General features: G+C 36.3%; 1 protein-coding gene and 1 long non-coding RNA gene across 2 annotated transcripts in view; one reads left to right on the top strand and one right to left on the bottom strand.

Moving 5' to 3' along the window:
- The window catches only part of LOC147874034 (uncharacterized), a 335478-nt gene that overhangs the window by 19820 nt on the left and 300508 nt on the right, over positions 1-15150 (bottom strand). The window lies entirely within an intron of this gene.
- Positions 10588-15150, top strand: part of LOC110836523 (uncharacterized) — a 240206-nt gene continuing 235643 nt past the window's right edge. Inside the window, exon 1 of the mRNA XM_087347127.1 lies at positions 10588-11130. The gene's annotated coding sequence lies outside the window, so the exon portion shown is untranslated. The remainder of the gene's footprint in view (positions 11131-15150) is intronic.

Raw genomic sequence — 15150 nt, forward strand, 5'->3', positions numbered from 1 at the left:
CGTTGATTTTGTCCATTCTGATAATGGCTTGTTATTGATCATAATGACAGACTTTATGCCTGCAATAGTAAAGGAGAGTCTGAAATGTTGGATACAGTATACCCGCAAAGACAAAACGAAAGTTGGCATATCTGCACTTTCATACAAAGCAGTTTGATGTTTGTGTTCTCTTCAGCTTGCAGAGGCCTCGAAATTTCTCGGTAATGCACTACACGGCAAACTGCTTTTATTTTATAAGTGATACTACCGCAAGCAAGCTTTAAGAAGTGCTTTTGTAATATATATCATGGTTCATATTTTCTTCGCTGTTATAAGTTTAAAAAGCTGGGAAAGAAATGCGGGAAGCAGATAAAGATACGAAAGATATACAGTAAATGAGAAAGAAGCTGGTAATATGATAGTACGAAATATATTATTCCCCATTGAATGCGAACATTTTATTAATCGATATTGGTTTAATTAACGAATTCTTTATTTCTTAGTGAGAACGAAAGTAGCTGTCTTCTATGTTGAAGCATCTTGTAGTCTGGTAGGAGTTTATCAATATTTCAGAGGTACTTGCTGCGTTCATCATCAGGGCGATGATTAAGCCCCACGCATGGTATCGGTTTGAGATAGGGGGAAACTGTCGGGTCATGGCACAGCCTTGGCCTGATTGCTGGGATTAGTCTTTATTTCTTGTTTTAAGGTTCAGACTCGTTGGCTATAAATCCTTGATTATAAATGTCGACTGTGCATATTTATAAAAATATTAAGAGTTTGTCAGGACAGTGGGGTCTGTGTCATGCTGAATGTAAGATGATGATGATTTGATGAAGCATCGTATCTTCCGATATAAGTTTTTGTCATGGAACACGATGGAAACAACACTATACGAAAACATATGTAATGGGAATTGAACCTATGGTCTCAGGGAGTCAGGCTCACGCGCCCGGGGCAAGAATATCAGATAAATAATTTTAATAAATTGATGAACACTTATAACTTTAAATAATATATTAACACACCCTGGTAGTCCAGCAGTAATTATAGACCAGATTTAACGTACTGATTAACGTCATTAGTTCCATTAATATGATTAAGTTGACCCTTTTACTTAACATAAACTGTAAAATATGTAAGGCACATTTATAGATTCGCTTTGTCAAGTCAGATTATCTCCTTAGGTAACAATAATTAGGAAGGTTGTGGCTGTGAAGATCCACTCCAGTTAGAGAGACGCCTTGAGCCAAAGTATCAGCATCCATACTGCTACAAGAACAGATAGACGCTACCATGTTTAAAGGGAGAGATACTGAAAGGTTTATTTCAACACGGAAACGAATTGCATATTCTTCAACAGGCATTATAACAAACCCTGAGTGGTCGAGATGTGAGAAGTGTTGAAATGTCCCATTAATAAAAGATTTCATTTCGTAAATGGGATCCCACGCGTTCGATGATGGCTTCAGAAAGGGTGCTACCACATTGGGACCTAGCCTCTTGTGACTCTGGAATCCGTTGCGTCCTCTAGAGCTTCAAACCTCTAGTTCTTGTGCCTCTAGGGCTGTTTTCTTCAATCCCGTCCGCTAATTGCTTTGTCTATCCCCCCTTCCGCCTCTAGTTTCTTACTGTTCTCTGCACCCACTCGTCCTGGAGACAGACGAAACAAGGGATGACACCGACCTGGCACAACTCCAATCAAGTAATTAAACTGCTGTAAGCAGTAACCCGTTGAGGAAACGCAGTGCAGCGTGGAGATGCCACAAGAAGAAGGGACTTCTCCAAGTGTAAAGATACTTGGGGATTTGGGAATAACGTTGCCTTATATATAGATACTCATCTACAGCATCTTCAGAGTCACAGAGACGAGATTAACTTCAAAGATCATCATCATTCATACTCAAAGTCAAAGGATGGATGCAACAGCGAAGTAGGTATGCAAAGACTTCGTCCTTTGTTAACTTGTTTAAAGTAACGCGCATTTCGTCAGTGTTTGAAATTCCAGAACTGGAGTATCACACTTAAAATTAAGTGGTGAAGTTTATTTAGCTATTACTGGAATCATATTAAAATGCGCACTAAAACGTATAACTTTCCTTTTTACTTTTCTTTTTGTAAACGTTAGAGACGATTTGCTTTTGTATTTGTAATCCTGGGGTCTCGGGTTCGATTCCCGGCGGTGCCCGAATTTATAACTTGTGTTGGGCAAGGCCGTGGAGTTTTCCTCCGGGGGCTTCCCCGGTTTCTCCGTGGCATCCCATTCACACACAGAAGAAGGCAATGGCAAACCACTTCTGGATCATCTGCCAAGAACGTATATGAACAGGTCCCAGTCCGAGAAAAGGATGGAAGGATCCTGTTCATATGGACCTGTCGTCAGACAGAACACTAAATAAATAAATTGGATACCTATAATTATTAAAGTATCCATCCAATACTACTCGAGATTTTGGATTTAAATTAACTAAACGCATAAAATTGTACGTACTACCTGTAAATTATTACTAAAGGCAACTGTCAGTCATGCTAAGACGGAGTTTTGCAATTTGTGCAACAGGTAGTACAGATTGTAGATTATAAGGGGTCTGATAAGATATTTCAATACGTTTATGTCTGAAAAGTGAACTAAATCTTTTAAAACAAAAGAATGTTGATAGGACTGTTTCTAAATGAGTATTTAATTATGACTGTTTCATCATTTTGGCAACGCCTGTAAGTGCCCTGATATTTATAGATACGTTGCCATCGTACTGAAAATAATGCATAACTATGTATGGGAAAGGAAGTAACATATTTACATATGCAAATGTCTACTCACTACAAGGAGCTATATTTTTCATGTGTAAAAATTGTTTAGATAAAAGGTAATTCCTGTTGTCTCTAAGCCCTTATAGAACACCAACAAATTAATAGAGACAATTGAAATGCTAATTTATATTTTGGAAGTGCTGGTTTAACCTAATTTAGCCATTTCTTATTCCAATCCTGATGTTCTTGGTTCCTGTAATTAGAACTGAAGTGTTGCTTCTTAATATAAACTTAAGTTACAGCTGTCTCGAAACGTAAGTGATTTAGTTACATGTCATTGTTACATGTATTTCAAATATAATTTAAGGAAAGATTATTTTACGTTCTAAGATTTAAGTACCACACTCTCTTACATTTTAATGAATAAATGTATTAATTTAAATAAATTTTATATATATTAATTTGTATCTTCTTTAAATGTAAGTGCTGATAGACAACTATATGCATGCATGAAAACTTGGTATTATTCTTTCCACAGGGAATGACAAAGTGACATGGGAATTCAGATAAGAAGTGAGGTTAGGTATTCGGTTTATGAAATATTTTATGCACTGTACGCGCGTTGTTAATCTATCGCATAGTTTTACTGCTAGATAAAGAAAATATTTATGAATATTGAAGTGTGCACATAAAATGATTCCGACCTATGGAGTCAGTTACGCAGTTACAAAATCCTTTACATTCATATGAAATGAGAATTAAGATGTCACGTGCGTAGAATATTAAGGACAGGTGCGTGCAACTTTCGTGTGAAAGGACAGTCACCGCTAAAAGCACGCGCTTCTCTTTGTGCTATTCTGATAATGACATCATAACCCAACCCCTACGCCCCTATTAAAGCCTACATGTCACGCACATACGCAGTGGCATTTGCTCGATTGAGACTTGAGAACGGCTATAGGATCAGCTCATTTAACCCAAACACTTTCATGATGACCAAACACTCCAGCCCTTGGTGCACGATTATAATGTAAAAAAAAAAATAAATAAATAAAAAAATAAATAAATAAAAATAAAATTTAGTGCCTACGTGAAGAACACACAACGCGTCTCTATAACAATGATCAGTTGGTTTAGCGTGTTCTTATCTTGAGAAACATATGAAACTCTTAAATTCACTTTGGGCATAATTCATAGTCATTGAATTCTAAAGTAGGTGGTTCTTGCGATTAGCAGTGTGATTTAATATTAAAACGAATTAAGGGACAGTGGGCGTGTACTTTATTAATATGGTCCAGATTAGAGACCAATGTAGGGCTGTTTTTAATATGTTAACAAACATTCGAGTTTCGTAGTTTCTTGACTAGCTGAGCTACTATTAGGTTATCGGGAAGAACTGAGCTAGATTGAGTCAGCGGTTTCAACACGACAGCGTTGTGACACGGATTCGCAACTAAAACGAAAAGCTTGTACTAAATGCTAGGGAAAACTTAACAAGATTGGAAAACTCTGTTCCTTGGATGGGCTGTCTTCTTATATAAAACTCACCTCGATAAATGAATTGATGCCATAAGCTGATCGTCACTGACTTAGCTAGAACTCTCTGTCTTGTATCTCTACGCACCTGCGCTGTGGAAAAAGGTGTACTTCGCCAGGGACACTGTCACATCTGCAGAATCCACTTTACATAGTCACACACGTGACCCTAGATAGTGTAGTGGTACAACCCCTCAGCACGACCACATTTCGATAAGGACCGTGAAAGGGTCACAACCAAATTAGTCCGGGCGGAACAACTGTTATTGATGTGGGTTGTCCAGTCCGCGATAACCATCACCCATCCTTCATGTAACAGCCGGACGGCTGGTCATCTGGGGAGGGTATCCGCCCAACAGTTTCGCACGCTACATGAGTTTACGCTCCTCAGCAAATGAATGCGTAAACATACGTGGTTCTGATACCAGATAAATCTCAGTACGTCTCTCTAACAGTCTGATCAATTACATTCGACTTTCATTCTGAGTTTAAATATTAGGCTTTTAGCGACGCAATGAAAATGTAGAGGCTATGAAAGGCTAAATACGACCGGAGAAGTAATGTTGGCAAATTTAAACACGCTGTCACGAAATGGTCGTGTGATAGGTCACATGGTTAGACTCTAGTTTCTCACCGCAGAGGTCAGGCTAAGTTTTAGGTTGCTTTGATATTCCTGGTAAACGAAGTGGTACTAAAGCAGGTTTTTTTCTGAGTTATTCCATCGTCCTCTGTTAATTATCACACCCAAACTCTGCTCCATAGTCTATCATCGCCCCATGAGGAATGTGACAGCATTGACCAAGAAACATTAATCATTACCTCGGTCGTAATTATATTAGAATTATACGCCAATTACAAAATATGGCACTAGTATAATTTCCACTTTAGAAGTTCGCATATCACCATGTTGCTATAACTGAGGATAGGCGATTACAAAGTGTAAAATTGGATGTCTTCATGCAGCATGCTAACCTGTAAATACGTCAATTTATTCAGTCCTATACTTACGTATTTTTAATATTAAGCTGGTTAACATTTGTATCTGTAGCAAAATACATATAATTCAAAGGGTGATATTGTGGTAAGAGGTAAACCTATTAATAATTTGTTTCATTGCTTTAGGAACATTACACCCATCGGTTTCTAAGTTTATTTACCGTTTATGAAGCATGCGAAGAAGAATTTTGAAAACAGTTATGAACCACAGACTTTTTAAATATAAAGGGAATAGGTAATTACACTAGATTTTTTTGTGATAAATTATAAAAATAATATGGAATGATTATAATTGGAAAGATTGTAGACACCAGAGGTCAGAGTAGATAGTATCTACGTATATTTTATAGCTGTTCGCACTGTGGAGGGCCGATATCTCGTTGAATTAGCAACGCTGAGGCAATTACGCTAATCTGACTGTTGTCACTATTTCATGTCTGTATTGTTATGTTTTACAGTTTCCTGTTTCAAAAACAGAAACATGACTAACTATTTAAATACTCGTTTCTTCGTTCTCTATGTTTCTATGTCAGAATATTTACAACACATTATTCCTCAGTTCTATATTAACCTTTATTGTAAATCAATTTATGTTATAAGAAAAATGGGAAATCAGAACACGTGCCTTAATTTATTTCATTATATATTCAATATCAATTGAATTCCTCTTGTGTTCTTAAGCTAGTTGACAAATTCTCTGTCTTATACGAAACCTAACGTGCATTAATGTATTTACGAGAGTCCGCCAACGGTTCACAGCCTGAGCCACATTGTTTTAACCTACCCTATTATCCTAAGATCCGTTTTGATATTATCATCCCATCTACACCCATGTCTTCCGAATTATCTCTTTAATTCGGGCTTTGCAATAAAAACTGTATGCTCATTTCTCATCTTCTCCGGCTTCCTGACACGTCCTTAAATTTTACATTTGTGAGTAACGCGTGCTTACATTTCTTTTAATGTCCGGTTTGCCACAATATTCAGGTTAGTTTATTCCGGAAAGTAAAACCGTCATGTTTCAATGTTATCTTCTAAAGTAGAGTGGGGTATTGTTGTAAGCTTGGGTATTCTCCTATGCATGAAATAATATAGGTCTCGTGTGACCATGTCTAAATAAGACATGCGTTTTCCGAAGAATCGACGAATCAGCAAACCTATGGATGCAGGGCTTGTCTCTTACGTGCAGCATTCTCGGAAACTGAGCGGGGGAGTAGGCCCTACGTTAACAAACCACGAGAAATTTAAAATATGCAACTTTTTCATTACTTGAATTTTTTTGCGATTCAGACTCGTATGAACATGATGTATACACGCAGTGCGTGTGACCTTTGTAATCAGAGCATGAGGAGTGAATTTTAGATCCAGTTTCGTAGATAGAATATGTGAACAGCGTGGATTGAGCTGTGTTAGATATGTATAACTACATTCCCTGGCACTCCATCTACTAAAGTGACAAGTTGCTTTCATGTAAGTAGGAATACTTGAAGAAGGACTTCAAGGCATCTTGTCACTTGACATCATGAACCAATTTGTGATGTTTCATGAAAAATAAAATGCAACTCTTGCATGCAGAATCTCTGTCGGAAACAAATATAACGACGTATATCATGCCACAAGTACAGAAAACTGTAGCAAGTAGATTTGGCATAATCATTATACAACGCCATTGAGCAGAGTTCTTTCAAAGCTAACAGTCTCTAAACCCGTCAAGAAATTAATATTGTTCCTCTTATGGGCTGTAACGCGGTGTGAATTCGTAAGTACGTTACAACATTTCGGAGAAATATACTGTCTTTATCTTCAGGGATGAAGAAGGAGACAGTTTATTTTTCCGAAACGCTGTTACGTTCCAACGAGTTCACGAGATTCCAAAATCCAGATCATCGTAATGTTCACCGAAATGAAGACCTCAAATCTCACAAGTAGAGAAATGCATTTTCTTTTATAGAACCCCGGCATTCATTACCGTGTTCACAATAGCCAATCACTTAACTGTATCCTCATCCTGATGAATATAGTACACATCCTCATATCCTATTTAATTAATAGGTCTGTCCATTTTAATAATATTGATCTTTACTCGTTTTAATTCAGGCAGTAAGCACCTCGAAGCACCTGTAAATATCAACGAATTACATAGCTCAGTTTTCCATAAGACGTCATCTTGATATAAGGAGGGGAAATTTGAAATGAAATGAAGGCGGGAGGGGGGTGAGGTAGATACAAAGACAGCATAGTGAAAGCTTCAAGTTGTAGGTTCCTTTTTTAACGTAGAAAAAGGTCTCGAATTTCTTGAAGGCTTCGTTCTGAATTTCCTTCTGAAAGCTCGCTTTAAAGTCGTACGAATGCAGACAAGGTAAAAGCTTCCTTCACATATGAACTGTAAAATATGTCCTTGAACAAATTTACTTTTGCGCGTATTTGTTCAAGAGTTCTAATCGTATATTTGGTCATCTCGATTGACGTGGCCATGGTTCGTACTTTGAAATGAGGCAGTGTGCAGTTATAGTCAGTTATAATCATTGTTTCATTTCATATTTGAAGATACATTTAAATATATTTAATATATTCCTTTGACAAATAAATATAAAAACAAACAAGAACACATTATTCTGTCGACTGCTCTGAGACGCTTAGGATCTTTTAATTTGTTTGTTATTTAGTACCAAGGAATTTGGAAAATTATTGATTGCGACTTTATACAAATAGTGGTAATTTGTAATAATGTAAATTTACAAACTTTTGTTTACACTTAATGAAAACAAGGGCGCGTTTTACAGTAGGATGAAATGTTTGACAATTGCAGATGTAATTAATAATAAAGGACGAGAGATGTTTGGCCTGCCATTGGTTAGAGATTTGTCTATAAGCAAAATGCCACCTCGTCCGTCTAACTAAACTCATGAACTCACTGGAATATGACGTTCCTAATTCCATACAAGATGCAATAAATAAAACCCACGTCTGTGGATCAGAAAAACTTATGGCCATTTATCTTTGAGAACGTCCGCCATGCTCGATAATTCGTGAGATGTTTCTCAGCTTCTCGACGGATTTGCTGGTGTAATTCCTTGATAGATGATACGTATACAAGAACGGGCAATAAATAAATAGATATGGAAGAAAAAAACACATGAAAGATAAAGCAAAAACAGGGAAAGAAAGCTGAGAGAATGAAAAATAAACACAGAAAAAAAAAAGAAGACGGAGAAGAAGGAACGTACGTACTTTCGACGTACATAGCGCTACAGTCTACCTCGGAATAAATTGTTTGGCTGGGGCAGATCATGTTCAGACCGAACACGTACCTGTATGGATTCTCTAATTTTATTTCTGTATCAATTTGTACGATTACTAAAACATAATTTTGTCTGTGTTACCTGTTCAGAACACAGCATGTTTATGAGTGAGATCGTATACGTCCACTTTTCACGTACAGCGATCTATCTATGTCAGGTCGCTGTATGATATTATGTTGGAATGAGAGAGGGAATTAGTATTAGAAATCTTTAAGTTATAGGTTAACGTACATGAATATAATAATTATACATTAATATTTGAGTTTTTAGAATTAAAAAGTAATAGTGGAACCACGGTTCCGGAGAATTTGACGTAAATACGTCTATACGGAAAGGAAGTTTATATATTGGCTTTATTCTAAATGTTTCCTTTATACATGCTTTACAATTGAGATAAGTTTGATTAAGACATTGCTTATTTAACTTGAATTAGTTACGTTTAAGATGGGTCTGTGGTAGCTGAATGTAATGTAATGAAATGTTTTATAGGTAACAACAATGCCGAGTAAACTGATGACGTTTCCTAGGTAACATAACAATGAAGTTCCACTTTTTCGTTCCACTTTTTTGCCGAATGACACTGACCCTAAAATATAGACGTATTTACGTCAAAAAGACTTTCATATATATTAACAAAATTAAGTGTTGGACAGTGTACGTTATTAGGTGCATATATGATGCATGGTCACTACGTTAATATTCGAAAGATCCATTAATTTTAAAAATAAGAATATTAATACCAAACGGATCAGTATGATAGTAAATCTTACCTGAAGACGGGAGTAGAACTTTCGAAACGTCATGTATCCTAAATCTACATCAGACAGTAGAGAGTGGTTAATTTAATATCAGTAAATCTGTTGTGAGTCATCCATTGTGACATGCATGCAAAGAAACACAGAGAAGCGATGAAGACAAGACAAGAAAAAGAATTAAAAAGCTTCCAGAAATTTCCAGAGTTAACAAAATCAGGTAGAGATGAGTGATCGACTTTTCTAATCGGCGGCCACTTCACCCTCAGATAAAGTTTCGCAGTTCCCCTTTAGACAGAATGTCGGATCGGCCGTGTATAATCTTACAGATTGCACGCAGAACTTAGTTTAATCTGGTTTTCATTTATATATATAAATAAAAATACACAGATCTCAGCAGGCGAAATCGTATACATCTTAAACTGGTTTTAAGTAAATGGGAATTATTAAATTTGCTTTTGACACTAAATCCCTCCTGGTGTTCCCCAATTCAACGTCCGTACAATTTCCCTGAGATGAACTTAGAAAGTTCTGAAACTCTGTGTTATGTTGAAGCATTAAAATACGGTGACTATAAACCATGTAATTTCAAGTTACCTCACCATTATTTTCTAAAGCTAAACACTTTGAATACCAAACAAATGTGTTTACTGCTAACTGCCTTTCAAGCGCGTATATTTTCTCAAAACTTCTTTAAATGGAGAGACCAAGTTTCGAAACGTCTTTAAAAACCTTCAGTGATGTTCAGAGCCTTTGTTAATATGCGTATACATCGCCCGAATAACTGACATAATATACGGGAACTTTGGTTATGTGAAGGTCCATCACTATTCAATAAATCAATATTGTCATATGAGTTAGTGTTAGACTACCAGTACTTTGATTACGTTCTTCGTCAGAACACTTTGTAAGATGCATCATAACTGCTAAACGTCGACATGAAACAACGATTTATTTAAAATTTTATAAACTATTCGTAGTTCTGTTCATCTCCATACAGCTGTTGATAACGACTATCACTTCGTTAACTGTTATCAATTAAACCTGCACACTTTCTCTCACCTTATTTCTGTATATTATATATTATGCCAGTCTAATTATACTAATTAGCAGTTAAGCATTTGACTAAAAGTGCATCCGACTCGAATAGGCCTTTGGGATTTGCTACTAGTGTTACTACGTTTGGTATGAGAGGGACTTCGGAAGTGTTCGGGATTTGCATTCGGACGACGACGAGAGGGGCAGGTGAGGGGAGTCGTGACGGGTGGGCATGGGCTCAGTTTGACCGTAGATTTCCTACGGCGCGCGTCTCAAGGTGAAAGAATGTACCGAATCGGTCTCAGCGGTCACGAATCGTCACTGTGAAATATACAAATAGGAAACGTATCTAATCAAGCACACAGTTTTCCATCTCCCCTGTGATGTGTGGGTCCTACCTAACAGTTCTTCTCCATACCAACATTTTAAGTATTATTACTCCATTTTACTGTATCGACTGTAGTAAAATTATGTTTGAAACTTTGTGAAGTAGGAAGATGTCGTTAGCAACTGAATGAGGTTATAATCAAGTGATCTATGATTTTGTTTTCGCGAAGGAAAGTTTTACATTACTGAACAGTGTTTTATTTAGTGACAAGTGACTAAAGCGTATATGGACCGTTATTATTATTATATAATGTGAAATAAATTACAGTTTTGGAAGTACTGAACTGTAATATAAATTTTGTCGTGTTTGGGTGAAGTGCAGAGCATGTGATATCACACGCATGTGTTACGTGGACTACAGAATTACCACGGAAACTAGTAAGAACAAGGTAAGAAATGCATTTTTAATTTAAGAGTGCAAAATTCGTGATTCATTTCATTGCTTTATTGCCTGTGCTTTTTATATTTTCAAATGGGAAATCGGAATGTTTTTTTCTATGCGTTGTCTCTGCACAAAAGGCGAACATTAGGACAATTTCTAATTTGTTATTGGAAGCACTGAAAAATTTACGTAGAAAAATAACGTGATACATTACACGTCAAGATAACGAAACATATTAACGCGTGGCTGTTGCTTAATTTAAAACATGTCTCTTCTATGACTTATTAAAACCGTAAAAAAGCAATACATAACAAATTGTCAAGCCGTCAGTTTGTTTGTTGTTATCCAAGATGTTTCGGCTTTGCTGCACCATCTTCAGGGGTATTATATACTGTACACGTTGAGAAAGCTAGATTGCAATGAAATCATCTGACAATTAAAACACTGAAAACTAAATGTTTTAATATTAATATTTTAAATATCAGATATCTTTCTGTAATATTATGTAAACAATAATTTTATCAAGTAAAAAGTATATGATACGTCTGAATATATTGTATTAGAAGGGAAACAGTTACTACGATCAAAAAATGGTAATATTGTCGAATTACTGGGAAGGTACAGTCATCAATATATCTTGAAACTACGATTTCCGGCTTTAGAGAATTTGGTATGGATAGTAATAACAGAAAATAAAATAAAATAAGTGGAATCAGGGGAACACATCTTGGAAGGAACATGTCCAAAATGTACAACTTAGGCTTAAATTAGTAATGACTTATGATCTGAAACTTTCACGGCGACTAAGTATAATGAATTCTGGGTAGTGACTTTTGTCCCTCAAAATGAAATCACCGTGTGAATATATGACTACAGTAAAAATGACAGGGAAACACATTTGAAATATGGTCGTTGCAATGAAAGAATAACAACTTGGATGTTCTTGAAATTAAATTGATAAGACCACTGGCGGAAATTTCAAGAAGGGTTAACAACAAAAATAACATAATAAAAAAGCAATCCCGGGAAACGCGCATCGTGGAACATTATATATATATATATATATATATATATATATATATAAACTGCAATGGCCGGACATCCGTTGAGAATCAATGACATACGATTTTCTCACGATAGCGAACGTGTCTTTGTCGAGCTAAAGGCAGGAGACCAGAGTGGAAATGAGTCCAGGACACCCATTCTCTTTCGGCAGAGAATACATAGATGAACTTAGTGTTACAAAGGGTAAATGTAGAATGATTTTTATTCTGATCTCCTCGAATTAGGTCAAAATCTGCCCCGATGACTTCATAACAATATTTCTTCTTCTCTTGTACCTGTATGTTCTTGCTTGTACTGAGAACGAAGTTTTATTAGTCTGTCATCATCACAGAGTATCGAAGAGTTCAAGTATCGATATACTCATTACGCACTTCTGAATTTTACTTTAAAATTACGAATAAAATATTCAAAATATAACACTTATGCAGCCATACATCCACTGTCGAACGAAACCGTCATTCAATTTGTTTATAAATCAACTAATCTAGTCGACAGGCTTTACAATAATTAATCTGATTCTGAAGCCCTGAACTGACAGAAAATTGTGTGTTTTAAGTCTTTATTAGCAGGATCAGGGATGTCCAAAGTAAAGACACGCGAGTATGTACGAGCTGAAGTAACAGTGGAAACTACTAATAAGAGTAATATATCAATTTCTGGGAGGAAACTAATCATGACAGAGACCACACTGCAGGCTGCTTATCAGACAGGTCACAGTTCACGTCTAGTTGCTGTCGGATATTGTGATATGGATTAACATATTCTGGGAACAAGTAATGTTAGCTTTTAGAATGCGTTGCAACTGAAACTGCGGTATAAATTCACCATGTGGGAATAGCTCAGGTGCAGAGGAAGTATTAAACGTTTTCATAAGCCAGGAATACATCTGCAGATGTGTGAACATCGTTTAAGTCATTCTGAACACCGGATTGCATTAAGTTACAAGGAATCAGTGCACTTCATTTTAGAATAATTTCCAATAAGATTTAATAGCGTGTTTCTGTCAGTCCTGCTTGTGTGTAGACAGGTTTCTACAGGTTAGGATTTGCATAGAATTGCGCATGCGTACTAGCTCAGTGACGACCACGCCATCAATAGTCCACCTCACGACCTTGAGAAAGCGTCCCGTTGGTATTAGAGCGCGAATAAGTTTAGAAATTCTTTGTTTTCAAATTAACCGTCCATGGCATAGCGCCAATACAGTATTTAATGAAAATCATTGCATGAATTATTTACGTACGAAGAAAAAGTCTGTCCACTATGAACCGCCTTCTCCGAATGTATCTCCGAACCATAGCTAACCTGTCAAGACGAGTTGATACGAAGCCAAAAATGCTTCAAACTGTCGAAAACTCTTACAATGTGTTTTAATATTTAATCCGATGTCGTCATTTATAATAAACTGCTCTATAAAAAAAGGAATCTCAACCCGTACCTGTCCTACACGACTGTACCAGACTCAGCCACACCTAGCTACATAGAAATCCACCATACCGTAACAGCATGAAACATTTTCAAAATTTACGAAGTTTCTAAGCTTTTGAGGTTTATGAATTTTGAAAATTTTAAAATTTCCAAAATTATTATTAAAGGTAAACTTCTTCGGAATATTATTAGTTTGTCAAATGTTTCGGGGACTTCAGACTTATCAAATTTAGAAACCTGGAGAATTTAAACATGTACAGTTTTCATAGTTTATAAAGTTCTCAATTTTTTTTTCATTTTTTCAGATTTCCAAAAACTAATTTTTTTAAAAAATTGAGACATTTGTGGAAATAGAATTTTTAATTTTTCCTGAATGTTTGGGGATTGTGACACTGGCGACGACGTCCATAAGTACATTTATGTCTGTGAGTAGAATGTTTGTAACCTCGCGACATCCTGTGCTATCCACAGTAAAGCTTCTGTAATCGCATGAGCACGAGATTAAATTTCGATACAGTAAATATATTTTGTAGTAATTTCTGTCTCGACGAAGATGCTTCCTGAAATGTGACCCAGGATTTAGTTTGTACCAGCATGGCTCTGTGTGTTGTTACTTTCTTGAGTCTGCTGATTTCAAGTTGATTGTATTAGAGGAATGTACAGTTTGTTTCTATATAATTCTTCAGTACATATTCTTGTACGTGAGAACTCCTCGCGTCGTTCAAATTAATCACGATTAAGCGATTTTCCCTTTTTATAATTTTACGAATGCATTTGATGTTACAAAGCTAAACCATAGTTGATTGCGATTAATGTTGGTAATGAAAAATAACGAATCTGTTCGTGATATTTGGGAGTTTCTTCTTCAGTTTGACATTCCACGAATGCCAAAGTTAAATTGTGGTTTTCGTCTAAACTGAAACGCATCTTTCAGGTTAATTGCTTTGTAGCGCTCAGAATTTGAAACACTTCAGCACTTTATGGGTCGTATCTAACTTAATGGACTCGCACGTTTGCCACTTATCACCTCCCCTTAAATTATTACCAGCAACGTAAACTATTATTTGACTTGAGGATGATAGTCCTTTGGGCTGTAAAGTCGTATGTACTTGTACGTATATATTACTAATATTTTGGAGAAAAACATATATTTCTCTAAAACGTTGGTATCTCCCTACAAGTTTCATAGCATTACAGTCCAGAATAGAAAATAATCGCATTTTCATCACCATGAGAAACTTCAAGCATCATTATTTAATATAATAAGTAAAGACTTGTAGCCGTATGACTATGTTACGAGAGGTATAAACGTAAAGTAAAATAGGTTTTAGGTTGAGGATGGAGTTCTTGGCCAGGGTTTGTTTGCGGACTTCAATGCACTGGGTTCCCAGTGGACAAATTCTTCAACAGCGATGGTAATTACGCAGAAAATAATGTTACAAGGTCTCCGCGTGTGCAAGTAGTTGTACTCTGTGTACCTTAATTTTGGGACTGCTTGAATGGCAATGTAAATGTGTACTCTAATGTGTTCTCTGCT

The sequence above is a fragment of the Zootermopsis nevadensis genome, unplaced genomic scaffold (assembly GCF_977971745.1).
Source record: "Zootermopsis nevadensis isolate Lab colony 2312 unplaced genomic scaffold, Znev_1.0 Znev_ptg000011l, whole genome shotgun sequence".
Lineage (NCBI taxonomy): Eukaryota > Metazoa > Arthropoda > Insecta > Blattodea > Termopsidae > Zootermopsis > Zootermopsis nevadensis.